Below are 8,136 nucleotides of genomic sequence, written 5' to 3' on the forward strand. Positions count from 1 at the left end.
CTGGTCTACTGTGTCATTTAAAGCTTGTGTGTCCTTATATATTTTCTGTCTGGATGATCTGTCCACTGGTGTAAGTCGGGTGTTAAATCCCACACTAATATGGTGTTATTGTCAATTTCCCCTTTTATGTCTGTTAGAATTTGCCTTATATATTGAGTTGCTTCTATGTTGGGTGCATAAATATTTATAAGAGTTATGTCTCCTTCTTGGATTCATCCCTTGGTCATTATGTAGGGTCCTTCCTTGTCTCTTGTAGCAGTCTTTATTTTAATGTCTAGTTTATCTGATATGAGTATTGCTACTGCATCTTTCTTTTGATTTCTATTTGCATGGAATACCTTTTTCCATCATCTAACTATCAGTCTGTATGTGTCTCTGTGTCTTAAGTGGGTCTTCTGTAGACAGCAAATATACGGGTCTGGTTTTTGGATCCATTCAGCCAATCTGTATATTTTGGTTGGGGCATTAAACCATTTATATTTAAGGTAATTATCAATATGCATACTGCTATTAGCATTATCTTTATTGTTTTTTTAACGTCTTTATTGGAGTATAATTGTTTACAATGATGTGTTAGATTCTGCTTTATAACAAAGTGAATCAGCTATACGTGTACCGATATCCCCATATCGCCTCCCTCTTGCATCTCCCTCAGACACTCCCTATACCACCCCTCTAGGTGGTCATAAAGCATCGAGTTGATCTCCCTGTGCTATGTGGCTGCTTCCCACTAGCTATCTATTTTACATTTGGTAGTGTATATATTTCCATGCCACTCTCTCACTTCATCCCAGCTTACCCTTCCCCCTCCCAATGTCCTCAATCCATTCTCTACATCTGCATCTTTATTCCTGTCTTGCTCCTAGGTTCTTTAGAAGCTTTTTTTTTCTTTTTAGATTCCATATATATGTGTTAGCATACGGTATTTGTTTTTCTCTTCCTGACTTACTTCACTCTGTATGACAGACTCTAGGTCCATCCAACTCACTACAAATAACTCAATTTTGTTTATTTTTAAGGATGAGTAATATTCCATTGGATATATGTGCCACATCTTCTTTATCTATTCATCTGTTGATGGACACGTAGGTTGCTTCCATGTCCTGGCTACTGTAAATAGAGCTGCAATGAACATTATAATACATGACTTTTTGAATTATAGTTTTCTCAGGTTATATGCCCAGTAGTGGGATTGCTGGGTCGTATGGTAGCTCTATTTTTAGTTTTTTAAGGAACCTCCATACTGTTCTCCATAGTGGCTGTATCAATTTACCTTCCCACCAACAGTGCAAGAGGGTGCCCTTTTCTCCACACCCTCTCCAGGATTTATAGTTTGTAGATTTTTTGATGATGGCCATTCTGACTGGTGTGAGATGATACCTCATTGTAGTTTTGATTTGCATTTCTCTAATGATTAGTGATGTGGAGCATCCTTTCATGTGTTTCTTGGCAACATGTACATCTTCTTTGGAGAAATGTCTGTTTAGATCTTCTGCCCAATTTTGGATGGGGTTGTTTGTTTTTTAATATTGAACTGCATGAGCTGCTTGTAAAATTTGGAGATTAATCCTATATCAGTTGCTTCATTTGCAAATATTTTCTCCGATTCTGAGGGTTGTCTTTTCGATTTGTTTATGGTTTCCTTTGCTGTACAAAAGCTTGTAAATTTCATTAAGTCCCATTTGTTTATTTTTGTTTTAATTTCCATTTCTCTCGGAGGTGGGTCAAAAAAGATCTTACTGTGATTTATGTTGGAGAGTTTTCTGCCTATGTTTTCCTCTAAGAGATTTATACTGTCTGGACTTACATTTAGGTCTTTAATCCATTTTGTGTTTATTTTTATGTATGGTGTTAGGGAGTGTCCTAATTTCATTCTTTTACATGTAGCTGTCCAGTTTTCCCAGCACCACTTACTGAAGAGGCTGTCTTTTCTGCATTGTGTATTCTTGCCTCCTTTATCAAAAATAACGTGACCATATGTGCATGGGTTTATCTCTGGGCTTTCTATCCTGTTCCATTGATCTATATTTTGTTTTTATGCCAGTACCATACTGTCCTGATTACTGTAGCTTTGTAGTGTTGTCTGAAGTCAGGGAGCCTGATTCTTCTACCTCCATTTTTCTTTCTCAAGTTTGCTTTGGCTTTTTGGGGTCTTTTGTGTTTCCATACAAATTGTGAAATTTTTTGTTCTAGTTCTGTTAAAAATGTCATTGGTAGCTTGATAGGGATTGTATTGAATATGTAGATTGCTTTGGGTAGTAGAGTCATTTTCACAATGTTGATTCTTCCAATCCAAGAACATGGTATATCTCTCCATCTGTTTGTATCATCTTTCATTTCTTTCATCAGTGTCTTATAGTTTTCTGCATACAGGTCTTTTGTTTCCTTAAGTAGGTTTATTCCTAGGTATTTATTATTTTTGTTTCAATGGTAAATGGGAGTGTTTCCTTAATTTCCCTTTCAGATTTTTCATCATTAGTGTATAAGAATGAAAGAGATTTCTGTGCATTAATTTAGTATCCTGCTACTTTCCCAAATTCATTGATTAGCTCTAGTAGTTTTCTGGTAACATCTTTAGGATTCTCTATGTATAGTATCATGTCATCTGCAAACAGTGACAGCTTTACTTCTTCTTTACTTATTTGGATTCCTTTTATTTCTTTTTCTTCTCTGATTGCTGTGGCTGAAACTTCCAAAACTATGTTGAATAATAGTGGTGAGAGTGGACAAACTTGTCTCATTTCTGATCTTAGAGGAAATGTTTTCAATTTTCCACCATTAAGAACAATGTTGGCTGTGGGTTTGTCATATATGGCCTTTATTTTGTTGAGGTAAGTTCCCTCTATGACTACTTTTTAGAAGGTTTTTGTCATAAATGTGTGTTCAATTTTGTGAAATGCTTTTTCTGCATCTATTGAGATGATCATATGATTTTTCTCCTTCAATTTGTGAATATGATGTATCACATTGATTGATTTGCGTGTATTGAAGAATCCTTGCATTCCTGGGAAAAAACCCAGTTGATCATGGTGTATGATACTTTTAATGTGCTGTTGGATTCTGTTTGCTAGGAATTAGTTGAGGTTTTTTTCATCTATGTTCATCAGTGATATTGGCCTGTAGTTTATTTTTCTTTGTGACATCTTTGTCTGGTTTTTGAATAAGGGTGATTGTGGCCTTGTGGACTGAGTTTTGGAGTGTTCCTCCCTCTGCTATATTTAGGAAGAGTTTGAGAAGGATAGGTGTTAGCTCTTCTCTAAATGTTTGATAAAATTCACCTGTGAAGGCACCTGGTCCTGGGCTTTTGTTTGTTGCAAGATTTATAATCACAGTCTCAATTTCAGGGCTTGTGATTGGTCTGTTTATATTTTCTGTTTCTTCCTGGTTCAGTCTCAGAAAGTTGTGCTTTTCTAAAAATTAGTCCATTTCTTCCAGGTTCTCAGTTTTACTGGCATATAGTTGCTTGTAGTAATCTCTCATGATCCTTTGTATTTCTGCAGTGTCAGTTGTTACTTCTCCTTTTTCATTTCTAGTTCTATTGATTGAGTCTTCTCCTTTTTTTTCTTTATGAGACTGGCTAATGGTTTATAAATTTTGTTTATCTTTTCAAAGAACCTTCTTTTAGTTTTATTGATCTTTGCTACTGTTTCCTTCATTTCTTTTTCATTTACTTCTGATCTGATGTTTATGATTTCTTTCCTTCTGCTAACTTTGTTCTTCTTTCTCTATTTGCTTTAGGTGTAAGTTTAGCTTCTTTATTTGAGATGTTTCTTCTTTCTTGAGTAGGATTTTATTGCTGTAAACTTCCCTCTTAGAACTGCTTTTGCTGCATCCCAAAGGATTTGGGTCATCGTGTTTTCATTGTCATTTGTTTCTAGGTATTTTTTGATTTCCACTTTGATTTCTTCATTGATCTCTTGGTTATTCAGTAGTGTATTGTTTAGCCTGCATGTGTTTGTATTTTTTACAGATTTTTTCCTATAATTGATATCTAGTCTCATAGTGTTTCGGTCGGAAAAGACACTTGATATGATTTCAGTTTTCTTAAATTTACCAAGGCTTTACTTGTGACCCAAGATATGATGTATCCTGGAGAATGTTCCATGAGCACTTGAGAAGAAAGTGTATTCTGTTGTTTTTGGATGGAATGCCCTATAAATATCAATTAAGTCCATCTTGTTTAATGTATCATTTAAAGCTTGTTTTTCCTTATTTATTTTCATTTTGTATGATCTCTCCATTTGTGAAAGTGGGGTGTTAAAGACTCCTACTATGATTGTGTTACTGCGGATTTCCACTTTTATGGCTGTTAGCAATTGCCTTATATATTGAGGTGCTCCTATGTTGGGTGCATAAATATTTTCAATTGTTATATCTTCTTCTTGGATTGATCCCTTGATTTTTAAGTAGGGTCCTTCTTTGTCTCTTGTAATAGTCTTTATTTTAAAGTCTATATTTTCTGATATGAGAGTTGCTACTCCAGCTCTCTTTTGATTTCCATTTGCATGGAATATCATTTTCCATCCCCTCACTTTCAGTCTGTATGTGTCCCTAGGTCGGTAGTGTGTCTCTTTTAGACAGCATATATACAGGTCTTGTGTTTGTATCCATTCAGCCAGTCTATGTCTTTTGGTGGAGTATTTAATCCACTTAAATTTAAGGTAGTGATCAATATGTATGTTCCTATTCCCATTTTCTTAATTGTTTTGGGTTTGTTATTGTAGGTCTTTTCCTTCTCTTGTGTTTCTAAAACTTCTACAGAAGTTCCTTTAACATTTGTTGTAAAGCTGGTTTAGTGGTGCTGAATTCTCTTAGCTTTTGCTTGTGTGTAAAGCTTTTAATTTCTTCATTGAATCTGAATGAGATTCTTGCTGGTTAGAGCAATCTTGGTTGTAGGTTTTTTGCTTTCATCACTTTAAATATGTCCTGCCACTCCCTTTTCACTTGCAGAGTTTCTGCTGAAAAATCAGCTGTTAAACTTATGGGGATTCCCTTCTATATTATTTGTTGTTTTTCCCTTGCTGCTTTTAATATTTTTTCTTTGTATTTAATTTTTGATAGTTTGGTTAATATGTGTCTTGGCGTGTTTCCGCTTGGATTTGTTTTGTATGGGACTCTCTGCACTTCCTCGACTTGATTGACTATTTCTTTTCCCATATTAGTGAACTTTTCAACTATAATCTCTTCAAATATTTTCTCCAGTCCCTTTCTTTTTCTCTTCTTCTTCTGGGACCCCTATAATTTGAATATTGGTGCATTTAACGTTGTCCCAGAAGTCTCTGAGACTGTCCTGAATTCTTTTCATCCTTTTTTTCTTTCTTGTCCTCTGCAGTAGCTATTTCCACTATTTTATCTTCCAGGTCACTTATCCGTTCTTCTGTCTTAGTTATTTTGCTATTGATTCCTTCTAGACAATTTTAACTTCATTTATTATGTTTTTCATCATTGTTTGTTTGCTCTTTAGTTCTTCTATGTCCTTGTTAAAGGTTTCTTTTATTTTCTACAATCTATTTCCAAGAATTTGGATCATCTTTACTATCATTACTCTGAATTCTTTTTCAGTTAGACGGCCTATTTCCTCCTCTTTTGTTTGGTCTGGTGGGTTTTTACCTTGCTCCTTCATCTGCTGTGTGTTTCTCTGTCTTCTCATTTTGCATAACGTACTGTGTTTGGGATCTCTGTTTTGCTGGCTGCAGATTCGTCGTTCCCATTGTTTTTCATGTCTGATCCCAGTGGCTAAGGTTGTTTCAATGGGTTGTGTAGGCTTCTTGGTGAAGGGGACTGATACGTGTTTTCTCTTGGATGAAGCTGGAATTTTTCTTTCTGGTGGGCAGGACCATTTCCTGTGTTGTATTTTGGGGTGTCTGCAACCTCATTATGATTTTTGGCAGGCTCTCTGCTAATGGGTGGGCTTTTGTTCCTGTCTTGCTTGTTGTTTGGCATAGCGTACCCAACACTCTAGCTTGCTGGTCATTGAGTGGAGCTGGGTCTTAGCGTTGAGAATGAGATCTCTGGGAGATTTTTGCCATTTGTTATTATGTGGAGCCGGGAGGTCTCTGGTGGACCAATGTCTTGAACTCAGCTCTCCTACCTCAGAGACACAGGGCTGATCCCCGGGTGGAGCACCAAGACCCTGTCAGCCACACGATTCAGAAGAAAAGGGAGAAAAAAAGGAAGAAAGAAAGAAAATAATAATAAAATGAAATAAAGTTATTAAAATAATAGAAACAAGTTATTAAAAATAAAAAAATTAACAAGTAATAAAAAAAAGAAAGAAGAGTGCAAGCAAACCAAGAAACAAATCCACCAGTGATAACAAGCACTAAAAATTGTACTAAAAAGAAAAAAAATAATAATGGACAAAAAGAACCCTAGGACAAATGGTAAAAGCAAAGTTATACAGAAAAAAATCACACAGAGATGCATACACATACACTCAGAAAAAGAGAAAAAGGAAAACAATAAATATATGCCAAGTCTACAGTGGTTCCCAAAGTTCACTGCCTCAATTTTGTGTTGATCCTTTGTCTATTCAGGTATTGAAGTGATGCAGGGTGCATCAAGTTGATTGTGGAGATTTCATCTGCTGCTCCTGAGGCTGCTGGGAGAAATTTCCCTTTCTCTTCTTTGTTCACACAGCTCCTGTGCTTCAGCTTTGGATTTGGCCCCGCCTCTGTGTGTAGGTCGCCTGAGGGCATCTGTTCTTCCCTCAGACCGGAAGGGGTTAAACTAGCAGGTGATTAGGGAGCTCTGGCTCACTCAGGCCTGGGAGAGAGGGAGGGGCATGGAATGGGGGGTGAGCCTGTGGCGGCAGAGGCTAGCATGACGTTGCAACAGCTTGAGGCATGCTGTGTGTTCTCCCAGGGAAGTTGTCCCTGGCACACTGGACCCTAGCAGTGGCAGGCTGCACAGGATCCTAGGAGGGGAGGTGTTGATAGTGACCTGTGCTTGTGCACTCCTTTCTTGGTGGCTGCAGCAGCAGCTTAGCATCTCATGCCTGTCTCTGGTGTCTGTGCTGAGAGCTGCAGCTCGGGCCTGTCTCTGGAGCTCGTTTAGGTGGTGCTCTGAATCCCCTCCCCTTGCGCACCTCGAAACAATGGTCTCTTGCCTCTTAGGCAGTTTCAGACTTTTTCTCGGACTCCCTCCTAGCTAGCTGTGGCACACTAGCCCCCTTCAGGCTTTGTTCGTGCAGCCAACCCCAGTCCTCACCCTTCAATCTGAACTCCAAAGCCAGAGCCTCAGCTCCCAGTTCCCACCCGCCTGCCGGGTGAGCAGAGAAGCCTCTCAGGCTGGTGAGTGCTGGTCGGCACCAATCTTCTGTGCTGGAATCTCTCCACTTTGCCCTCTGCACCTCTGTTGCTGTGCTCTTCTCTGTGGCTCCAAAGCTTCCCCCCCTGTCACCCCCTGTCTCTGTCAGTTAAGGGACTCCCTAGTGTGTGGAAATTTTTCCTCCTTCACAGCTCCCTCCCCGAGGTACAGGTCCCATCCCTATTCTTTTGTATCTGTTTTTCTTTTTTCTTTTGCCCTACCCAGGCACGTGGGGGAGTTTCTTGCCTTTTGGGAGGTCTGAGGTCTTCTGCCAGCGTTCAGTAGGTGTTCTGTAGGAGTTGTTCCACATGTAGATGTATTTCTGATGTATTTGTGGGGAGGAAGGTGATCTCCACGTCTTACTCCTACACCATCTTGAAGGTCTCCAGCTTTTTATTGTTTTGTGTTTGTTTTTTTTTTTAAACATCTTTATTAAAGTATAATTGCCTTACAATGGTGTGTTAGCTTCTGCTTTATAACAAAGTGAATCAGTTATACATATACAATATGTTCCCATATCTCTTCCCTCTTGCATCTCCCTCCCTCCCACCCTCCCCATCCCACCCTTCTAGGTGGTCACAAAGCACCGAGCTGATCTCCCTGTGCTATGCGGCTGCTTCCCACTAGCTATCTATTTTACATTTGGTAGTGTATATATGTCCATGACACTCTCTCACCCTGTCACATCTCACCCCACACCCTCCCCATATCCTCAAGTCCATTCTCTAGTAGGTCTGTGTCTTTATTCCCGTCTTGCCACTAGGTTCTTCCTGGCCTTTTTTTTTTTTTCCTTAGATTCCGTATATATGTGTTAGCATACTGTATTTG

This window comes from Balaenoptera ricei, chromosome X, assembly GCF_028023285.1.
Source record: "Balaenoptera ricei isolate mBalRic1 chromosome X, mBalRic1.hap2, whole genome shotgun sequence".
Taxonomy (NCBI): domain Eukaryota; kingdom Metazoa; phylum Chordata; class Mammalia; order Artiodactyla; family Balaenopteridae; genus Balaenoptera; species Balaenoptera ricei.